Source organism: Phasianus colchicus, chromosome 6, assembly GCF_987193195.1.
Source record: "Phasianus colchicus chromosome 6, bPhaCol1.hap1.1, whole genome shotgun sequence".
NCBI classification, from domain to species: Eukaryota; Metazoa; Chordata; class Aves; order Galliformes; family Phasianidae; genus Phasianus; species Phasianus colchicus.
Genome location: NC_143441.1, coordinates 40453235 through 40464275, shown reverse-complemented (window position 1 = coordinate 40464275; position 11041 = coordinate 40453235). Strand labels below are relative to the sequence as shown.

The window sequence follows — 11041 nt, the reverse complement described above, 5'->3', positions numbered from 1 at the left end:
AGTATAGGTTGTAAAAATTGTATATATTGCCTTATTACATAGGTTTTGACGAAGTTAAAATGACATGCACATAATTAACTGTCCTGATGGTTTTCTTTAAAAGATAATAATGAGACCTGCTATTTTGTAGCTTTCCTTTTAAGTTGTATCAGCATGTCTGTACTTGAAAAATGTTAACAGTTTAGTTGACAGCCCTTGTTGGGGTTGGCCAACTGTTAGGAGCTGCAATCTGATATCCAGCTTGAGCACTGAGGTAAATATTAACCGCTCTCAGGCAGTCAATCAATACCACGTTTTGGGTTCCTTTCTCTCTGTCACCAGCTGCCACAAGTCCAACGCTTGGCCTTTCTCCCCCGTCTCACCAAACAGACCTTGCCCTGTGACCTGAGGGTTCCCCCAGAGCCCAGCGCTGCACGGCACTGGGACATCCACCTTCCAGCCCCTTGTGGAAGAGGTAAACAATTTTCTCTCAGAAAGCAAACCATCATTACTCCATTTTATTTTCACAAGGCTGCGATACCTTTGCTGCAGTCTCTCTTCGTCCTCCTCCACTTTCCAGAAAAGAAACTTTCCGTGTCCTCCCAGACTTCATGCACGCCCCTCAGACCCCTGACTGCCCACGACCCCCTCGCTCAGCTCAGTGCCCGCTGCCCGCATTGCTGGTGGGCGGCTGCAGCATTTCAACCTCCTCCAGCTGGAAAGTGTTGCCAGAGTGACTCACTTTGCTTTCTTATTACTGCAGTTAGAAGCAAGCTGAAACTTGCTGTTTGCAAGGTAACTTTCATTTTGTTCCCCACACTGTTTCTTTGCCCTTGGCTTCCAGAGTTTGTTATTCCCCCCCCACCTCTTATGCCATCCCTGCTTGGATCCAAAATGGATGAAATGGAAAGTTGCTCTTCTTTCAAACTAACCCAAAGCTGTCTGAATTCACTATTTGTGCAGTTATCTATATTTATGCTTTAAAAAATAGAATTGCTGGGTTCCCCTGGCTGACATGAACAGTCAAGTTCAGCACTGTGGTTATTCCCCTGTCTGATGAGAAACTGGTGATGAAATCAGGTGTGTCTGTGGCACAGTCCTGTTTATTTATAATCAAAGCCTTGTTTCCATTAGTGCAGGGCAGATCTGAAGCAGTAGCAGTTTGTCAGATCTGAATCCTTTTCCAGGCTTATGGAAGCCTATTTATGAGGCTTTTTCTCAGAACCGTGTGTCCAGGCCCTGTCTATGTTTTGTTGTAGTTCTATTGCTTGTTCTCTCAGCTTCATGAACCTTCCACCCCTCCATTAGGCACATCAGATTTTGGAAAACAATAGCTCAAATACTCATGTTTTCATGTTAGGTATCTGTTTTGAGTGATGAAGTACACATTGGAAGCCACCAGTCAGTGTGGAGTTGCAGCTCCACTTTGCATTCAGTCTGCTTGCTTATGGGTGTCAGTGCGGGCGGACGGGAAATGGGAGCTGGCACTGCGATGTGGGATTGAAACAGGAAGACCAAAATCTGTGTTCGTGTTGCTTTTGACAGAGGCTTTGGCCAGAGAAGCAGTCGTCAGGAAGAAGAAAACTGGTCTTATCAGCCTCAGGGATCACTGTTGTTCTTAGGATTGCAGGACAGAAAGAAGATACTTAAGATAATATATCAAGATTTTGAGCAGAGTTGTGTTGTGTGGTATGTTCTCAAAGAGATCTGTGCTTTACCAGCTCTCTTTCACCATCAGGTGAGAAGAAAACAGAAAAGTTTCTGCAAAACAACTGTTGAGAAAGGCTGAGATGGTGGAAGTTGGAAGTGTGGCCAGGATTAGGCAGGAGCAGAGCTCTGGGCTCCCCAGGAACTGCTGCCCCGGGGCTGCTTGGGTGATCCTGGTAGGCTGTGTAATCCCCAGAGCAGGTGTTCAGATCTGCATGTGAGCCAGAGCTCAGTGACAGTGAGCCAAACTTTGCTGTAGTTTGGGGGTAGAGCTGATCCCAATGGATTCATTTCTTTCCATTGGCATGTTGCGTTGCTGTTTAAGCTCACTTATAAATCAAAGGTGTTGGACTGAAGCCTTTGTCTTAGGCATACCTATACTTAAAATGACTGCTAGTGCTGTCTGCTGTGACCAGTGAAACCAGCATCTCTGATGTGTTACATTTCACAGAAGAAAAGCCTTGACCAAGAACTCCAAATAGAATCAATGACTGGTTGTCATTTGACTGCTGGAAGCTAACAGCACAGAAACAACACTTTTATTTTCTGCCCTTCAATAAAGCCCATAGAGTTGAAAGAAATATGAATATATTATATTTAATTAATTGATTTTAGGATTTCTCTACAACTATTACAAAACTGGGACAAGCCAAGAAATAAATAGTTTAAAGTAACTTTTGGGCCTTTGGTTTAGTAAGATAGCATAATATACATTTTTCCTTTGTATCTCCAGAGTCCATAAATACTGAAGAAGATGCATGCGTCTCTGAGGGTGTCCATCAAAGCCAGGTCAGTGCTGAGTGCTTGTGTGGTGTTCCCCAGTAACAACCTCATGGTCTCCCAGTTTTGATGCATAAAAAAGCTTGTTAGTTCGCACAGTTGCACCACTAAACATATATTGGACAATTTTGCATTCAAGAGTTGATTCCACAGCAGAAAAGGCAGACAGCAGCAAAATAATGCTGTTAATCCTTCTGCCTCTACAGTACTCTTCTGTGTAGACTTTGCCTAGTCATTTGGTGCTGTAAAACAGGTGCTGAGGATTACTAAGGCAAAACTCCCTCGTCGAACCAGCAGTGGTGTTTTGCACTGACTTAGCATAGGTATAAAGCAGTACACAACTGAAATCTGGTGAAGCATCTTCCATGTCTGATAAGTCTGGCACCTCCCAGCACCACTCAAATTGCCTCCAGCCTCCCACGCTCTGAGGCCGTGTGTTACAGTTCTGCTGTGGAAAACCTCCCGAGGTTGCTGCTGCTGCAGAAGGGTTTGTCCTTCAGTGCTGGCAGCCACCAGGGTCAGCCCCTGCTGGGTCACACCTGGCAGCCCCAGGGAGAGCCCTCACTCCTGCTGTGCAGTCGGTGTTTGGTTTCGTGTCCCTTCTGTGGGCACTGTGATTAAAGGGGAGCTTTGCTTTTTCTGAAGAAACTTGAAACCAAACGGCTGTGGCTCATTGTGGGAATGATTGCTGCTCAGCTCTGGTTGCAGGAAACATTTTGAGGGGAGAAAACTGACAAAGGAGAAAAAGGCTGTGTTAGCAATGAGCAGAAAGAGAAACGCGGTAGGGATGAGAAGACTGAGAGGCAACGTTAGCACGAGAAGGTCCCTCAAGTGTTCTGAACAGGCATCTCACAGTACACAGCTGGGTGTGTGCTTGTGCTTGAATTAGGGTTTCTTAGCAAGCAGCTGTGAGCTATTGGAGACATCGTGTATTGGAATATGCAAGGAGGGAATACAAATGCAGTAAAAGGAAGGAATATTAGTATTATATAACTAATTCAAAAAGGGGAATAGAAGAAAATAAGACCTGATAAAACAGAGCTATGTGAAAACTTACAAAAAGTAATCGTATCTTAAAAGCTTGAGACGTTTAAAAAGGCATGAAAGCATATTCCCTGTATCGGAAATAAAAAAGTGAGAAGATGGTATGAACACAAAGCTGTCCTGTAAAGCTGGGCAGCATGTGCAAAAGGGTTGTGTGATGAACCACAGGAATCCCAAGCTACAATCACCACAAGAGCAGAACAAGTTCAGATAATTACTATGTGCAGAAGAGGGTGCCTGGAAGTGCAGAAGGGAGAGATCCACTCATAGGAGCTGTTTCCTGTTAGAAAAAAATGTGGTTAGGTGCATCTGAACTGAGTTGGAGAGGATGAAATTTCTCACGGAAAATCTCTCCCTGTGAGGCTGTATATTTATGAGGCTGGTGATGTGATGCTGCTGAGCAGAGGGCCTTGTGCAGGCACATAGCTCAACCCAAATATCGGGAGGTTAAGTGCTGACATAAATCACACTATGTGTGAACATTCACATCAGACATCTTATTCTGATCTTATTTTGCCCATGCACATATACAGTCATTTAAATTAACCAGTTTGCTGTGGATTTTAAAGCTTATATGGCTAAAGTGTATTGAATTCTGCCCTCAGATGCTGTGCCCAGCTTTATAGGACAGCACTGTATTCATAGCTTCTTGCAGTTTTAATTCTGGTACAGAGACACTGAGCATGGTTGTTTGAGACCTGAGGTCAGTGACCTGCAGCAGGGAGATGGAGAGCAGCCCTGAACATGGCAAATGCCTCTCTGGTGCTGCCGTAGCTGTGCCCACAGCAGCTATGTTTTGAAGCCATATGAGCTGGAAAGCGCGGACTTGGTCCACATATCTGCTCACTTGTTTTAGCCTTTAACATTTATTACAAGTGGGAAAAGAAGTATAGAGAAAACAGCAATCATGCACAACTCATGAGTTGGGGTTGGCATTGGGTTCTGTAGGAAATCAGGTCTGGAATCTTCGATACCTTATTGGTAAATCCCATGAGGAAGAAAATGCGTTTTCAAAACTACGCTTCAAGTGAATCATCTCTATCTACTGTGTTATCAGTTTAATAAGGGTAATAAGAAATAGTTCTCCACTACAGAAAACAGTTGTTTGACCCCAGTGCATTTTAATTATCAAATTCTTGCAACAGCCCATCTGTAATTAAGCTCCCATCAGCTTCCCTGGTTCCAGGTGAGGCTGTGTATTTGTGATTCTGGTGGTGTCAGGAAGGCAGCCAGCATTTCATGCCTTGAGAATGGTTATCACTTCTTGGGTTGTAATGCACACAGAAAACAGCATCCCGTGTTTTACTTCCACTGTGTTTCTGGGTTAAATCATGTCCTGTGTGAGAGATTCATTGCTCTTGAATTCATCAGCTTGGGACACAATTTAAGTTCTGAATAATTCACTAGTAAGAAGTAGTGGGTTTTTTCCAGAAGAGAAAATAAATCGTAAATAATGCTGAGGCATATCTTAACGTGTGTTTACCTCTGTGCAGTAATAGTTGCTAAAAGTGGGGCATGCTGAAATCCTGGGGCAGATGCTGGGAGGGAATGGAGCAGGCTGCATGGGGAGGGCTGCATGGGGAGGGGCCGTGGAGCTAATCCCATCCACCTGCCCCATCTGTGTGAGTTAAGTCCTTCTATGTTCTGCTTTCAAATCTGAATACATAGCCCTGCAGCAGCAGCAGCACCACCACCTGAGCTTGTGTAGGATGCTCTGTGAACCCACAGTCCTGGAGTGTGGAAATTTTCCTTTTAAGCAGGCTGCTGGCTGTCTCAAGGGTGAGGGCTCTGTACAGGGGAGGTTTAGCTGCCCGATGAGGTGAGAGCTGAGCCAACTCTCGTGCATCTCACCGTGGCTCTGGAGCTGTAGCTGCTCTCTCCTTCTGGCTGCCTCTGCAGCACTCTGTGCCCCATTCATATGAGGTCAACCAGAGATGGAAAAACCAAAAGTGGTCTTGTGAGGCAATATCATTGCCACCACTTCCAGCTCTGCTGGCCCTTCACTGGCTGCCCCTCAATGCATTGCTGCGTCCCTGTACTGAGGCCAGCCAGCAGGTTCTGTGCTGAAGAAGACAACTTGGTTGAGAGTATGGGTTTTAAAACTTTGTGGAACAATTTAAGCCACTGAAACTTTTGCTATAAAGAAATATAACCTTCTTTTGATGTGAAGCACTGTTTGGAACATTAGAATACTTGCTCATTTACTGCCATCTTTTCAGTTCTGAGTAGAGTGAGATTTTGGCAGGATGTGAAGATATGTTATGTATTTTAGGTCATGGAGGTTCTCCAATTACAATTGATTCTTCTTTTTACTGATTTCAGCAGCTGTGCATACATTTAAGAAAGACAAGAGGAAGGGATGTGAGATGAAAAGAGAAGTAGGAATGGGTATGGAAAAGAGGGTAAAACAGAGCAGGAAGAGAAGAAAGGCTTTGAGTTTCACTAAAGGAACATCAGGGAAAGCAGAGCATGCAACAGACCAAGTATGCCTCTCTCAGGTTCTTTTTTTCCTATTTCATCTTCCCTAACGAAGCCAGGAATGATTTTGAAAGCAGTGTCCGGATTTCAGCTGTCTGCTCTCACTCCCTTTCTCTTTCCTGGCACTAAAAGGCCCAGCAGCACCCAGCTCTGGTCCCAGCACCCACAGGAAGGGTCTGGGAGCTGTCAGGAAGGTGACCATGTGTGCCCTGGTCCTGCTCCCCATGTGCTCCCCTCCTGCTCTGACACCCAGTGCTGCTATAAGGGGCATTCTGCAGCTGCTGCGGGACTTTGTTCGGCTGCAAATATTTGTGCAGGGGTGAGTTCGTGTTTTCAGCACGAGCAGCAGAAGCTGTGTGTTGAAGTCAGTGGGTAACAGGGCATGTTACCAAGAGCAAATTAATTCCTGTGCAAATCAGAGAGCTCTGCAGCAATCTGTGCCCCACACAGCCCTCCCTGTTACCTTTGTCATTGGGGAAGCAGAGAAAAGGATATGCTTCCCTTCATACCCACCAAAAATTACCCATAATCATCAAATTAATTTGTTACTGAGTGCTATGACATGATTCTATTCCCTTTTGATCCAATGAGTATGAGAATAGAGAAAGAAATTAATTAGGGATCCATAAATAGGAACACCAGCTAAGAAATGCATTCTTAACACGTTCATAAACCACATGAATAATTTGTACAGTGGGATATATGTACTATCATGTTTTGATAGGCATTTTCACTGACATACCCCGTGGGTGTTCCTCTTCATGTCATAGGAAGGAATTTTTCCAGGAATGCTCATCAGTAGATAAAACCTGATTGTGTCAGATAATTTGGCATTTCTTCTGTTCAGCAAATGGGCTCCTCTGAGTTGGTTCCAGCTCTGGCAAGTACTTGACAAATGGAGCCCAGTTCTGCAGTTCTGTTCTGATGATGTTTATTCGCTACTGGGGTAGGGCAAATAAGGCCCTCAGGCCAGATCCAGTGCCACTGAAGTCAGTTTTATTATTACAGGTTTTAATGACTGGCTAACTGGAAAGCTGATAAAAACTGTCTTCTACTACTGAAATGCTTATATGTTTGCTCTCAGTATTGTAGGAACAGCCAGCAATGACCCTTTTATTTGGACTGTCTGGTATGGTGATGATCTTTTAAAAGTTTGCATTTCTCATGGAGAAACTCTGATGCTGGTTTCTGGAGCTGCCCTTTGAAATTCATCAGGGATAATTTTCCTTATCTATCAGAAGGAGGTTCAGCCCACTACTACCAGGTTTATGCTTGTCTGTTTTGTTCGTACTACAGCACTGCTCCCTCCTGAGTTATTGTTCCCAAAGCACTGCCTGGATGTGCAGGACAGCATTCTGTTTATTTTGGCATTTCTCAATTAACAAGTGCTTGATTTTGCAACTTGCGTTATTATAATATATAGACAAGTTCTACTATAACTTAGCTCTGTATGTCTTTTTCTTCTTTTTCTCTTTTGCCAACAGATACTGAATGTGTTTATATTTTGCAGTATTGAGATCTCCAGAATTTTACTTCTGACCTGAGAATTGAATCCCGTTCGACCCATGCAGTACATACAGTGTGCACTTTGGCAGCTGGGATTTGGTACAGAAATATTTTCCTTGTAATAATTTGCAGTTCTGCTTATGGGTCTGTGGCACACCCAGCATCATGCAGGGCACGCAGGCATTTTCTTAGAGATGCTTCCTACAGCTCTAACCATTCCAACTTTTTTTTCTGTGGATTTCCTCCAAGTGCCCGCACCAAGAATTGACTCAATATTCAAGTTCAGGTCTTCACAATTCTCAGCCTGATACACCTTACAGAAAACACTCCAATCAGAACAGTTTGAGGAGAGCTGGAAGCCACTGGAGACTTAGCAAGAAAACTGTTAAAAACCCTTGAACACTATTCTTTTTTTTTTTTTTTCTAGAGCTGCATCAGGGAGAGCTCAGGTTTGGGTTAGGGAACGGTTCTGCACCTGAGAGCGGCGGGCATGGAACAAGTTGCCCAGGGCAGTGGGCACAGCCTCAAGCTCCAGAGTTCAAGGAGCTTTTGGACACTTCCCTCAGACACTGGGTTTGGATTTTGGGTGGCCTGGGAGTTGGATTTGGTGATCCTTCTGGGTTCCTTACAACTCAGGCTTTCCCTTCAAATTGCGGATTCTTTGCTACAATTTCTTCCTTTCTTTATACCACCAAAGAAGTAGTTCTTGTCTTCCCAAATTTTGTGTGCCCCAGTCTCCTAAGTCTGACATCAATACTCGCATGATTCTGTAATTACTTCTTAATGATTCAAAGACTGTCCATTCCCTAAATCCCAGCCTCTTTTGAGAAGTTGTAGAAAATAATTCTTAATTTGACCTCATTTATTTTCCAGGCCAAAGCTAGCCACAATTACTTAATAAGCTTTAATGATTGTCTCATTCATAAAACTAGATGCTAGGAACCATTGTTTCGCTACTCTGTGAAAGTACTGGGAGTATGTAGCAAAACCCATGAAATCTAACGGCAAAGTAGTCGCCCCATTGCTGTAGTTACAAAGTTATCCAGAGGAAGATCTCAAATAGTCACGTGTGCTTGATTTGGTAAGAGCAGAGATCCAGAGTAAAATGTAAATAATGTAGAACATTAAAAACAAGGTATTTGAACATATACAGAACATTTAATGTAAGGTTTTACCTAATAATTGAGTAGGAGAAGAGTTCAGTTTGTTCAGGATCCTGAATCGACAAAACCTCATAGTATTCCCTAGGTCTTTTTGACAATGGCACTTTGAACTCACATGAGGTGCTGCAGGCTTTCTTTCTTTCTTTCTTTCTTTCTTTCTTTCTTTCTTTCTTTCTTTCTTTCTTTCTTTCTTTCTTTCTTTCTTTCTTTCGTTGTTTCTTTCTTTCTTTCTTTCGTTGTTTCTTTCGTTGTTTCTTTCGTTGTTTCGTTGTTTTTGTCTGTTTTATATATCTTCTTCTTCCAACCCCTCTCCTCTCTTTATTTACTTTTTAATTTGACTTCTACATGAACTAGATAACTATTTTTACACTGTAATTCTTTGAGGAGCACTACAGCTTTTTGGTTTCACACTGGTCTTTCCACAGTTCTGAATGAACTCTGCTTGGCTTAAGGAAGTATCTGCGCTTAACACTGCATGAACTTCAAACACACTGTGAGCTCAGTCAGTGTTTTCCTGTCAAATCACACCATGGAGAGACTGCTAAATCCGAACATACGCAGAATAAGTCCATAACAATTCCTCAACACAGTGTATAATTGGAGAATAAACTGTGAAGTAGTTCTGGAAATGAGTGACATTCCACTGCCTGAAGAGCTTTAACATTCAGGTGAAACCTTTCCATGGTAATCAGTGGTTGCAAGATTCTCTCTGCTTGCACATTTGCGGTGTACGCTCCGGAGATTGCAACCCAGTGGCAGCTTTAAACAGAACTTGAGTATTACTCATCAGCAATCATAAGCTCTGGTTGTCTCCATCCACTGCTCCATCGACTTCCTTCTGCCAGACAGATAATTGCCTTTCAATGGAAGTCTTCCAACAACGTCCTGGTTAGAAAATGATTGTCAGGTTGTGGGGTATATGATCTCAACATCCAGAGCTATATATATACACCATCCCTTATTGCATCATGGTGCCTTTTCATTAAGTATACATAACGTACTTGTCGTTTTTGTAAACCAGAAGCTCTTGCCAATTTTTCTCCTGATTAGTATAATCCTTTTTCTCATAATCTCTAATAGTAATGCTTTATATTTTATTTATCTTACATAATTAGATCTTGGACACTCTCACAGACTTGTTATTTTGTTTGGTTAAGTTCTTTCTTCCTTGTAGACATCAACAAACACTAAACTTAGAAAACCGTATTTGAATGTTTTCAAAATCATATTTATATAAAGTGTATGTGTGGGTAGTGAGAAAGAAATCCAGGTCTCCGAGGCCCTCACTCTCATTGGTGCTATCACTATCCATGCCATAGCCCTAATGTTTTGGTCTCCAATCACATTCCAGGATGATGTCTTCTTTCTACTTCACTTCTGATTTTTCCAATTTTAAACATTGAATAAAATAAAATAATAATAAATAATAATAAAAAAAAACCTGTCAATATTTCTTTCTGAACTGTTTTAGGCTTTTTTTTTTTCTTCTTCTTCTTTTTTTTTTTTTTTCTTTTTTTCCCCAGGAGACTGTTGGAACAGCTGAGAAACTGCCAAGAAACTTGCTGAAGAGTGGGAATTAGATCCCAGAAAAACATGAGAAACCTGTAGCAGTGTGTGAGCTGGGAAAGAATCACTGTTGACCAGAAATTCTTTCTATTAATAATAAATTTTACAGAGGTATGGCAAGGTCCCTGATAAGCAACACTGTGTTTCAGTGGATACATGCAAACAACTTCTGAAAGGTAATGCTGAACATTGCCAAGTCTATGTCATTGTAAAATTTCTTGTTAAAGACAGTATTCCTTGGAAGAGTCACTGTTGATTTCACATTTTTGCAGCTGTTTCTGCAAGTTTCTCAGATGCTGTCTATTAAACCAAGGATTTATAACCATTTTATTTTCTCAGTATGTTCCCAGCAGCACTTATGATCACCTAGAAAGTATGAAACCAGTAGGTTAATGGAAATTCTCAGCATTTGCCAATACTGAATTTAATAGGTTATGGCCGTGCAATCGTGGACCGTGCTCAGTTGTCTCGGTCATGAGCTGGAAGCTGTTTGCTTCGCTGTCATTTCTTTCTGCCTCTCTAACCTTCTGAATTCTTCCTTTCTGTTCCAGAAGTGAAACACTGAGGATAAGTATTACAGTATGTCAGGCATGCTTGTCTCCTGCTTTCAGAGACAGCCCTATTTTTCATGCAGCTTTCAGATCCTCTCTCAAGTTACTAGTTTGGGTAAAGCAAGCATATAATGGAAATGACATTGACATCTAAGCAGAGCAGTATTATCTGTTGACCAATGGGTGAGATGTCTCATCGTTGCATGTCCAGAAATTTTCCAGAACCACCGTTGGTGGAAAAAAAGCTATGGATTTCAGTGAAATTGA

At 42.4% G+C, this 11041-nt stretch overlaps 1 long non-coding RNA gene across 1 annotated transcript; it reads left to right on the top strand.

Annotated features, from left to right (window-relative positions):
- Positions 1 to 318: 318 nt before the first annotated feature.
- Positions 319 to 8125, top strand: LOC149917563 (uncharacterized). Its single transcript, XR_016467541.1, has 5 exons — positions 319 to 454; positions 560 to 774; positions 1525 to 1717; positions 2420 to 2475; positions 7922 to 8125. It is a non-coding gene; the product is annotated as an uncharacterized LOC149917563 (long non-coding RNA).
- Positions 8126 to 11041: the final 2916 nt, after the last annotated feature.